The sequence below is a fragment of the Hevea brasiliensis genome, unplaced genomic scaffold (genome assembly GCF_030052815.1).
Source record: "Hevea brasiliensis isolate MT/VB/25A 57/8 unplaced genomic scaffold, ASM3005281v1 Scaf226, whole genome shotgun sequence".
Taxonomy (NCBI): domain Eukaryota; kingdom Viridiplantae; phylum Streptophyta; class Magnoliopsida; order Malpighiales; family Euphorbiaceae; genus Hevea; species Hevea brasiliensis.
In genome coordinates, this window is record NW_026614725.1 from 2812 (window position 1) to 15594 (window position 12783).

Here is a 12783-nt window from a genome sequence, read left to right on the forward strand (position 1 = left end):
AAAAAAATATGTTGTATTTCACAAAATACAACCATAAATGACGATCGCCCACATTATGTATTTTTATAAAATATATTTAATTATTTATTTTGAGTATTAATTTTTGACATATCATACTTAATTTTTTTATAATGAATCCATTAATTAAATAAAAATGAAAGAAAATCTTAATTTATTATTACAATATACTAATTTAATAAAACAATCAGCCATTATATTTGATATCTAACCAGTTTTCCATATTTACTCTTTTTACTATTTAGATTATTTTATTTTACTTTTTTTTTAAATTAATCAATTAATTTAAATTAATAAATTCATTTGTGAGCTGCTATAATCCAATATAAAATGTATTTAATTTTTCATTGAGTATTAATTTTTGATATATCATACTTTAATTTCATATGATGAACCCATCAATTAAATAAAAAGGAAAGAAAATCTTAATTTATTACAATTTAACAATTTAATAAAATAATCAATTGCGATATCAAAAATTGCATTGAAAATTTAATTCGTAAAATCTTTAACACATGCAATTAGCACAGTATATAACGTTGACTTTTCATGGTCTTGTTTAAGTATTAATAACATCATTGGATACAAAAACAGTATTATGCCAACTTATATTTTTAAGGGAGAAATTAGTGGATAATTAACTCTAAATTAAATATAATAAACTCATATTTAATACAGTACTAAAAATTACTGAGTCTCGATTTTACTGTCATTTATGTTTTTAAATTAAAAATTAGGAAAATAATAATGGATAATATATTTAGTAATTAATAATTTTTCATTATTTAAATTTAAAAGATAAAATTAATTAAAGATTGTATTTAAAAAATTAAATTATATAATAATTATATATTACAACTATTTAGAAAATATAGAAAAAATTTAATATTGATTTAAAAAAAAAATTAAAAATTAGTAGATAGGTATTACCTTTAATAATTAGATATCTTTTAAATAAATTTCTATCATTAACTTCTCAAGATGATTCAAATATCCCATGATTCCAATTTGGAGTAGATATTTTAAAGGGAATAAAAGATAAACCTTTCTTTAAAAAAAAAAAAATAAAAATTAATTTCTTTTATGGGATAATTTCTTTTTATGAGAAATTGCTGAGATTTTTTAATCATTTTCCCAATTAAACGCCACTCCATTGCTCATCCGTCGGTGTTCTCTCCTTCCTTTCCTCCCTCTTTTTGAATGTTGTTTTGGTTACTTAGTCAAAATCTCTCATTAATCAAGCTCAATTTCTTCATATTTCCTCGTTAAGAGCTAGCAGCCGATGGCCCCTCTTATGAGCTTCTTTGCAAGACAACTTCTACAGATTTTTTAGCTAAATATCATATCGATTTCAATGCCTACATACACAAAGGTACTACTTTATTTCTCTCCAAAATTGACAATAGAGAGTGGCAATATGCATTTTTTTGGGGGAATCACAGTATTGGTTAATCTCAAGATTGTCATATTTATCTAGGCAAGAAGAAGAAGCATTAAGATGCTAGGCCGATGTTCTTTTCAGTGAAAAAATGAAGAATAGATTGCATGTTGGCTTGATGGGTTATTGAGGAATGGAAATGGGAGATCTCAGTTACATGAGACTTCAAATCACCCCAGACAATAGCTTCAATCTTGTTGCATTATTAGATACTCCAGATTGTTTTTGCATATCACAAATCATAGCAAACTTCTTTAGATGTGTGTGTGGATTTTCAGAAGGATGTCCCCCAAATTGGGAATTTTGAATCATTTGAAGAACCCCAAAATCCATTTTGTAGCTATTTGCATCAATTCTTGATCTTGCTATACTCTCTCTCAAGTCATCAAAACGAGGAAAAGCATGATCCATCATACTTCCCCTAGGCACATTATCATTTACAACCTCTTCACCTTGGGCTACATTTTCATTGTTTCGATCATTTCCAGCATTACCACCACCAATTCTAATTCTTTCATCAGCCATGTCTGCTTTAATTTCAGTTTCTCTCAAGGCTTCTTTCTTTTTTCTGGTTTCTTTCTTGTTGGCTCTACAAAATTTCTCAATTTCAGGATTAAACAATAAGGATGTGTCACTTGTGCTTCTAGCTCTTCTCATAAAAGATTAAGAGTACCTAAAAAGAACAAACAAACACAAAATGAAAACATAACAAAGATAAAACTATAAACAACTAAAATAATCAAGAATTCAATTTAAACAAACAACTCCCCGGTAATGGTGCCAAAAACTTGATGTGGCCCAACCGCAAGTGTACGGGTCGTACAAGTAATATAGAAAAGATATCGTTCCCACGAGGAGTTGTGTTAATGATTGAATTTTTTATATAAAAATTCTGACTAATTTGAACTATTTTTGAAATTAAAGTAATAAATTGATAGATATTGAAGTGTGAATTCTATATGTATAAAATTAATAATCTATTCAACAATGTAATGATTTAACTAAATTTGCATCAAATTAAAATAAGCAAATTGAAATGTGGTAAGATTTAAAAGGGCAAGTAATTAAATTCAATTAGAAATTAACAATGATAAAAAGGGCGATTCCGAAGTTCGAGAGTTCATATTCAAGCTATTTTGAAATTTTTAAATTGATTATCCAATCTTATAGAACTTACGGATTTTAAGGAGATTAATTCCTAAATCCTTTAAATACCTTTTCGAGTGGGACAAAGAGTGCCTTAATCAATCTAATCCTACTTTCGTGGAGTTAAAATTAATCAAGACCCATTAAGTTCCTTAATTAATCTATAAATCCTCTTAATCCTTAGTCTATTTTTAGATCTAAGTTAATTAAGTCTAATTTCTTGATTATCTATCATAAGGCTTTCTCCTTTCCGTGCTTCAACCATGGATTAAGAATAACACTTAATGGGATCCTACACTAAGCACGTCATTGAGCACACAAGAAATGAATAAAACTCATTAAAATCACAAAATATGGATTACCCAATCAAAATCCACAAAAAATCTCAAATATTACATCCCACTCCAGAATCTAATGAAAACTACTCACTATCAATAATATTTACAAGAAATTCTGAGTTAATATAGAAATAAATCTTTAATCTAAGCTAAGAACCAAGAAACCCAATACAAGAAAGGTAGAAAATATGCAAGAAAGGAAAGAAAACTCTACATCTGTCTAGAAATGGAGGGGTGACGTTTTTGCTTCCCTTTTTGACTCTTCTGCTGCTGCTCCTTTTCTTTTGTTTTTTTCTCCCTGTGCAGAGCTGCACAACTTATGCGGCAAATTATGCACAATTTGGCCAATGCATACTTCAACCTTGAAACTTGTTTTTGACATCTTTGGCTATAGAAATCACTCCTCAATGGCAAAATTTCTTTTTAGTCCCTCAAAAACACCATTTTACTTACAAAACAAAGTAAAATTACAAATTAATCCAAAAATTGGCAATCATGAAAAACTATCTAAATAACTAATGAAATTAGCTAAAAGTGACTAACAATCAAATAAAATGGCCATGAAATTAAACCTAAATGACTATGCAAAATGCATGAATCAACGACCCGTTATCCAGTTTAGTCAGCCTGTCATAGGTTACTTGGGCAGTGAAATTTATTGAAATAAGTTAAGAATATTAGCAATTAAATAAATGAGTAAGAATATTGAATTATTATGAAAGAATTGAGCCCTTTTGAAGAGGAATAAATTAGAACAAAGGATAGTTAATGCTAGAAATTTTATATAAAATTAGATTAAATTCCAGATTATCCAAATTTTGATCCATTTCTTTTTTTATTATATATTATTTTCTTGTTATATTATTGCACCACTAAGCAGCAATGCTTAGCGCAATGGATTTATTTCCTTAGGCAGTTACTGAAGGTAAAGCCCAGTGAATATTAAACAGAGATTTTGAAGTTCTGATCTGCAGAACTATCTGAAGTATTCAAGGTTGTCACCTCTTCAGCAATGCATGTAGATAGGGCCCATATAGGTCATAATTTGTATGTTGTATAAAATGCTTAGTTATAGTATTGTAATGTAAATTATAAAAATATAATTAATAGGTATGTGTTGTAAATTAATAAATCGGTTAATTCATATGTGATTAAATTATATATCATGTAAATTAATGAAGATTGAAAATTTTTATATATGAGTTGAGCATGAATGGGAATGTATAGAAATGGATATGAATGGAATTGTATGGATTTGAATACGGAATTGAAATATATAGATAATGCATGAAATGATGAGATTTTTATTTTAAAATATTATTAAAAATTTCAAACAGGTGAATAGTAAAACACGTCAAACGATAATAAAATAGGGAAAACTCCATTAGTTTCTTCATTAAAAAATAATTGATATTAAATTAAACGAATTCAAAAACTATGAAGAAATAAAGTAAGATAAGTTAGGGTGCTCCGGCACCAAGTGTGACACACCTCGCTCAGCTACACTGTAAACGGGTATGGGGTGTTACAATTATTATTATTATTATTATTATTATTATTATTATTATTATTATTATTATTATTATTATTATTATTGTTACCTTTTAAATTATTTATTATTTATTATTATTATGGAAGGTGACTGTAAGAAATAATATTTTTGCATAAATGAATTTATAAAAAAATATAAATAATTTTTAAATATTACATATAATTATAAAATATCTTAGTTTTTAAAAATTAAATTTTCAAGAAAACAATAATTTTAATCATAAAAGTTAATGTAGTAATGTAAATAATAATGATAATAAAAAAGAAAAATAAATGGCGTGAAATGAGTAGATACATGGCGTGTCCTGGGAAAGAGCATTGGCAGGCAGTGAAATGGATTTTGAGATATTTGAAGGGTACTATAGATGTTGGTCTGACATTTGATAAGGCTAAGATGAGTGATTTAGTTGTTGGCTATGTGGATTCAGTTTTTGCAGGGGACTTAGACAAGAGGAGATCTTTAATAGGTTATTTGTTTACTCTATCTATAAGTGCTATCAGTTGGAAGGCAACATTGCAAGCTGCAATTACTTTGTCTACCACAGAGGCTAAATATATGGCCTTAGCAGACTCAGTAAGGGAAGTTTTATGGTTACAAGGTTTGATGGGTGATCTTGGGTTGATACAAAATAAGGCAACAGTGTTTTGTGACAGCCAGAGTGCAATACATATCACAAAGAATCAGATGTACCATGAGCAAACTAAGCACATTGATGTCAGATATCACTTCATTAAGAGACTATAGCTGTGCAGAAAGTCACTACACATGATAATCCAACAAATATGATAACCAAGAGAGTCACAGTCAGCAAGTTTAGGCATTGCCTAGACTTGATTGGTGTTTGTAATGCTCAGTAATGCCCTTGCGAGGGCATATGGCAAGATAGAGTGTTTTATGGTTATTTTGTTGACGATAAAGGGAATTCGAGCCAAGGGGAAGAATTGTTATTTTTATGACTTGGATTTTGAATATATTTTTCATGGACCTGAATTGTGACCCGATCCAAAATTTTCGTGCTGTAACCCGATTGGGATAAAATATGAGATTTGTGATGGTAGCGGAGGGCACGAGCCAATGGGCCTGGGCCTGTAGCCCACCACTGGTCTCCTTAGGAGTGTGGGGGCAACGCCCCTGCAGTATAGACTAGTATAAATATTGTAATATTCTACCATTTACGGTAGAGTTGTAAGATATTCGGAAAACACACTAGGGTTAGGGTTTGAAAGTTCTGATTAATTGTATCTTGCTCTTTTCATCATTGTGAAACTTTTTTCTCTTGTCTTGCCCGTGGATGTAAACCTTGTGATTGAACCACGTTAAATCCTGCATTATTCTTCTTCTCTTTTCAATACTGTGTGATTGTGCTATTTGTGTGTGCACCTTAGATTTGCGTGCTTGTTATAATAATTTATATATAAGGGACAATTGGTCCCTCAATGTTTTTTAAAAAAATTAAACTTAAAAATCATAATGTTAATAATAAAAGATAATAATAGTAATGATAATAATAATTTTATGAAATTCAAGTAAAAAAATATTTTAAAAGTGAAAATAATAATAATTAAATATTACACAGTTAATATATATATATAATAAAAAATAATGGAAAATGAAAAAAATAAATAAAGTTTCAAGTTTTTTTTATGTCTTATTTTGTATTTTTATGTCTTTGTACTAATTTTTTTTTTCAGTTAATGTTTTAGGTGCTAGATTGAGTACAGATGGAATATGCTAACTTGGGTGTGATATGTGCCTTTTTTTTTGTTAATTTTTTCTAATTATTTAAAATTAAAAAATATATGATTTATAAAAAAAATAAATAAATACTGATTATTGTTTAATAAAAATTTAATTTATAAATTTTTATTAATTATATAATCATATAATTATTTAAATGATTTTTCTAACAAGTGCAGCATTCTCATTAATATTTATTAAATATGTTTATTTATTACTAAAATTGTATCAATAAATAAGAAATTATATTTTTTATATGCTATTACACTCTTTTTATATATTATTATGCATTTCTATTGACCACAAAACAGGCTTTATTGACTACAAAACAGGCTTTAATTGTGGGTGTTTTTAGTAGTCTATTGACTTAGGAATAGTTAACGATATATCTTGCATTTCATTTTTGGTATAAAAATAGGTAATGTGAAGTAATAAAGTATAGCTAAATTTCTTATTAAGGATAGAAGCTTGAATATTCTTGTACATGTGATACAACTATTGTACATGTGACATAGCCATGTGAATTTCATGTACTAAGGGGACAACTTCAATATATGAATGAACACTATCTGTATCTAACTTTGCAAGAATCTGGATTGCAAATGCCACAGCAGGACCAACTTAAATCAATGAATAAATATGAGTGTATATATATATATATATATGCACACTGTCTATCTAGCTTTTCAACAATCTAGATTTCGAATGCAAAATATTGTTTTGTTGCTATTCTTGGGCATGAAAGAAACTAGATTCATTTTTCAGGAAATGTTGGAACCACTTGGCTGATATTTTTGGTGTTCTCTGCATTGTTCTGTGGTCTACATGATACAACCCGAAACTTATTGTATAACCATATGTCCACTTAAAATTTTCTATCAGAGACCAATGGAAGTAGGCTCTCACATCTGCTCCATTCCTGTAATTTTTATTAACCTTCGTAAGTCACCACTTCAACTAAAAACAGAACCCATGATTTTCAAGAACATTGATAGACAAGGAAATGTGAATTTACCTAATTGCCGAGACCAAAGAAGTGAGGTAGCCCTGCATGTACTCCAACCTGTTCATGTCATTAAGCATATCCTCAATGTTTTTGCTACTAGGCTGTGCATATCCTGCAAGTTGTGCATATTTTTTTAAGTCCTGAGACTGAATTACTAATTCTCAGTTTGATAATTGCTAATTGTACACATAGTTAAGTTATCTGCAGATAATTAAAAAAAATGGTATTGGGCTTTATTGACTTATATACCGTTTCTGTGATGTACATAGGTGTGTTGTTGTATCTATCTTTGAAGTACATGATCGTCTTCTCCTTGCCATCTGGAACAACATAGAAGGTAGGCATTGCTGTCTGTATAAGAACAAAAAAAAAAAGAAGCAATGTTAAATACTTTTATTATCATTTGATTTATTATTTATATTATAAGCTTTTGCATATCTTACCGGCTCTCCTATAAGAACTCCGTCTTTCTCTCCAGTTCCATAAGTAAAGGTATCTTTAAGTAAATCATCATGATAATTGCATGGTGTCAACAAGCAATCTCTTGCATAGAGAGTGCTATAATGGTTGATTCCAATGAAATCTAATTTATTCGCCAGTTTCCTCTTGTCCTCCGCTGAAAATGTTGGTAGCCTTAGACCTACTATCTGTTGCATCTCTGGTGGATACTCTCCAAACATAATGGGATCCATAAATCTACACACACAGCAAAAGAATTGCACTCCTATTAATTCATCTAAGAGCTAGCAATAACTTTATAGTATAAAACTTTAATTGGAGTTAGTAATTACCATGCAGCAATGAAACCTAAAGCTCGTTGAGCTGCCACACGATCAGCGGGAATGTCTTTCAATGGCTCATACCAATAGATATGTAATACAATGCCAATTTTTCCTCCCTGTTTTTCCTATTTCAGGTAATAATTTTATTAAGTAAACATGGTAAGGGAAGGAATTGTCTTTTCAACATTTGATGTGCTAATATATAAAATACCTGATGCTTCTTACGGTAAATTTCAGTTGCTGTGGCATGCGCCAATATCATATTATGAGCAGCAATGTAGGGTTCTAACTCAGAGCTCCCAGCTTTGCATTTGCCAGCAGGGTAAGAGAATCGATTTGGTGGCCATATTCCACTGTAGTAGCCATATAGGGCCACCATGTTAGCTTCATTGAGTGTAATCCAATGTTTGACTCTGTCCCCAAAAGCCTCAAAGCAGATATCTGCGAAGTAGCCGAAATCATCCCTATAACAAAATTAAGATGGCGGACTAGATGTTTATTAATCTTGCGCGTATTATTAACAACTGTCGCAAATGCTGAACATATAATTTTCTATTATTAGAACCTCCGCGCACATTTTTTTTCAAATTTTCTTTTATTTTTATCTAAAAAAAAGTAGCAAATAAGGAGAAACTTACTGTATTTGAGAACTTAGTCAAGTGCCATATCGATCTTCTAGTTCTTGAGGAGCATCAAAATAATGCAAGGTAACAACCGGTTCTATTCCTATACAATTAAAGAGGTATAAATAATAATAATAATAATAATAATAATAATAATAATAATAATAATAATAATAATAATAATAATAATAATAATACAAAATTACTTAAATCTAAGTCTTAAAGTAGCATAAAATAAGGCTGGCTATGTATTTAGCTTTGAGCAAAAGAGCATCAGTAAGCTTATTGTAAAATGCTATTCCTTCAGAATTGACATCTCCAGATCTACCCTCTATTATTAAGATTAAAATTAATTAAAACATGAAGAAATGAAATAAAAACTCATATTTAATGGAAAATTTTTATGAAACGTACTTGGAAGGATTTTAACCCATGAAATCGAAAATTTATATGAATTTACTCCAAGTGAATGCATCAACTCTATGTCATCCTATCAAAATACAAACATAATTTATAATATTTTCAAAATTAAAAAAAAAAACTCAGAGGGCGAATACAATCACGTGACTGATGTTGGTCATTAATGGTTCACTCGTAATCTTAGAATAAGACTTTAGTCAGTGATCTAATTTCATGTTGAGAAAAATTAAATAACCTGAAGTAAGGGGATAAATAGCAAAATGAGAATTTGACCAATAGCAAACTAGATAAAGTCAACTATATGTCAAGAACTAGTAATTCCATAGGATGGCAGGTAATATATAAATAAAAATAATAGAAAAAAGAGAATATTTGTACCAGATAAGTGGGTGAATACATCCCAATTGCTGAGGCCTTTGTTGCCTTCCGAGAATGCTCCTTCAATCTGCAGGAATAAGCATATGTAGAAATTAATTTATGTATGGGAAATATTGTCTGCATGCAACTCAAGTACATGTTCTATGAGAAAGTTTGTCCAGGATGGTTACAAATTTCTCATAAAATTATATTTTTATGAGAGAATTTATAAGATTTGTGTAGTATAATTACAACAATTAACATGATTATAGGAGATTTGTGTAGCATAATTACAGCAATTAACATGATTATAGGAGATTTGTGTAACATAATTACAGTAATTAGCATGATTATGAGAGATTTGTATAGCATAATTACAGAAATTATTATTCTTGTCTAAATTAGCTCATATTCTCATGTATAAATAGATATAATGTCTCTGTAAATAAGACACAGACAAATACACAATCATTTCCTTCATTACTTGTATTCTTTCTTCTAACATGATATTAGAGCCGTAAAGCTTTTATTTCTAGTTTCTGGAGTCTCTCTTCTCTTTCTATTGGTTCATTCTTTCATTCCTGTTATTATACAAATTTTTTTTTCTTTTCATCTTGTTATCAATGGAGAAATCTGATATTTCAAAACCTATTGCAACAGTTCTGACTGGTTTCAATTATAATCTTTGGATTCAAGGAATGAAAAGTTTTTTGATAGGTCGCAAGCTTTGGCGTATTGTTACCGGAGATATCATTACGCCGACAAGAGAGAACGATGAAACTAATGCAAAATTTGCTGACCGTCTTGAGGGGTTGGGATAGTAAAAATCATCACCTCTGTCTCGTCCATCCACATCCAATTTGCTAATTATGACTCTGCAAAAGAAATATGGGATTTTCTTCTAACACATTGAATGGCTTCATTTTTCATCAGTTTAAAAGGAAATTTTGGATGGCTTCATTGCCAGCAGACCTTCAAGAATTATATATAAAAAGAAATAAATACTAGGTCATATGTATGCAGGAATTATTTATTTTTATATATGCAGGAAATTTTGGATGGCTTCTTTGCCAGCAGACCTTCAGAACAGTTACATTGCTTACGTGTAGAATATATATAGACCAAAGCAACTGTTGCTTGCTGGATTGTAATGGTATAAATTTGTTTAATTCAGTGCATATATATATATATAGAAGAGAATCATACATATATATAGCTACCTGATAAGAAGAAGTTGCAGTCCCAAAGAGAAAAGATGGAGGGAATTGGCCACGATCCAAACATGAACGCCTATCTATCTTCAACACTATTGATGATAGGAAGAGAACCAAAACAAAACTGGCTTTCTTCATCCTTCACTGCTAATGCTATTCTTTTTTTCTTCTGCCGCTGCACAACTAATAACAGAGTTTAACTTTCTTCTTAATTGGCTTGTGTTAATGCTGGGATGTCGAACCTTTATATAGAGAATTTATTGGCATTGTTTATATTTTTTTAATTACTAGTTGATGGATATGCGCCTGCCAATGCAATTGCACGTATTGTGGTCAAATATGATGATCAAACATGACGGTCAATATCTTGCTAAATCTAACGGATTAGATTAATAAAATGACTATGCAGAATTATGTTAATTATTTAATTGGGATTTGAGAGAGTGTTAGATATTTATATAATATGTGCATGTTGCTTACATACATGGCCCCCGCATAACTTTTTTTTTTCCTGACTCCTAAATAAAAGAATAGTTGGTCAACTGCCAAAAGAATGGTATCGTGCATGAAGATACCTTCAACTAACAGAGGAAGGAAGACTAGTCCAAGAATTCATGAATGATAAAAGATGCACAAGTCTTCCTCAAAATATATATATAAACCAAAAAAATTAGGGAAATATATTATTTATTTTAATTTATATTTTGGAGCTTTTTTTGGCTAACATATGGAGCTTTATCCTTATATTTGATTTTCAGGTCTCTATATATTATATTGTGTTCACTTAATAACCAATTTGATTTTTTTTTTAATTTATTTTAATATTTTTAAAAAGAATAGAGGCTATTAGAAATGGATACTCAATAAGAAATTTATTACACTCTTTTTAATGATTTTATTGCTTAAATGGACTATTCTATTGCTTATGTCTTATGAAAAATTCAAAAATATATATATCATTTGTTAAATTTCTACAAGAAAATAATTAATTTCCTTCACATCGTGTTTTTGAATCTAGGGTGAAAGGATGACAAGTTGCTGGTAGTTACATTTTTTTATTTTATATTATTATTATTTTTTTTGAGAATATACATTTTTTATTTTGAATGCAGGTGCTATTTTATTTTCCTATCAATTTCTTTGAATTCGGATACTCCTATCACTATCTTATCCTTATGATAATTTTTTATAAATAATATAATTTTATTCAATATGTGGAGGAATAAGGAAGTTCTAGGAAGTTGCATGCATATATAACATTTGTTTTGTATATATAGATGCAAGCATCTCATCATGATATCATTTTAATAATTATTTTCAACTCATTCTTAATTTTTCTTCCATTCCTTTATTATTTCATTATTGTTAATGATAAAAAGTTGCGAATATCATATTATCATATCTCTCAAACATTATCCATTGTTAATGGTATTTTTTCTTGCCATTTATATAAATAAAAAATTTAATTTATGAGAATTTATTCAATACAGTCCTGTCAATATTATATATAGATAACGAATAATAAAACTGTTATATATATATATAATGATTATATTCTAAAATCTCTCACTCATTCAACCCACTGCAAATTGTGTATTTGTGTGTATGTGTGAAAATTATGAGTTCTTTTAATAAGAAAAATGTGGTAGAATTTGAAAAGAACTATGTGACCTTCAGAGGAGCAATGCCACTGTGAGTTATTGATCTACTTTCTCTGCCCTCTTCCCTTTCTCTTTCTTGTTCGGCATACAAGCCTTAACCAGATCAAAAGGATGAGTGGAGAAGCCATCTTCTCCTCTCTCTTTCTTGTTCGACATACAAGCCTTAACCAGATCAAGAGGATGAGTGGAGGAGCCAGTAATAATGGAAGCGAATCTATTATATAAGCGACATCTATTAATCGTAGAACAAGCGTTAATTTTGAATGTTTTGAGTAGATCTATTGACCTAGGAATAATTGCCAAACCCATGCCAAGCTTTACTTAGTTTTATTGCAAATAATCCATTTTATAAAAAAAAAATAGTTATATTGGTAAATGTATTTTGATTTAATTAATATAATTAAGATATTTCTTGCATGTCTATTTTTGGTAAAAAAAGGTGATATGAAGTAAAAAAAATATAGCTAAATTTCTTATTAAGAGCTAAAACA

At 29.2% G+C, this 12783-nt stretch overlaps 1 pseudogene; it reads right to left on the reverse strand.

Annotated features, from left to right (window-relative positions):
* Positions 1–6730: 6730 nt before the first annotated feature.
* LOC131176695 (beta-glucosidase 18-like) lies at positions 6731–10769 on the reverse strand (annotated as a pseudogene).
* Between the last annotated feature and the right edge of the window lie 2014 nt (positions 10770–12783).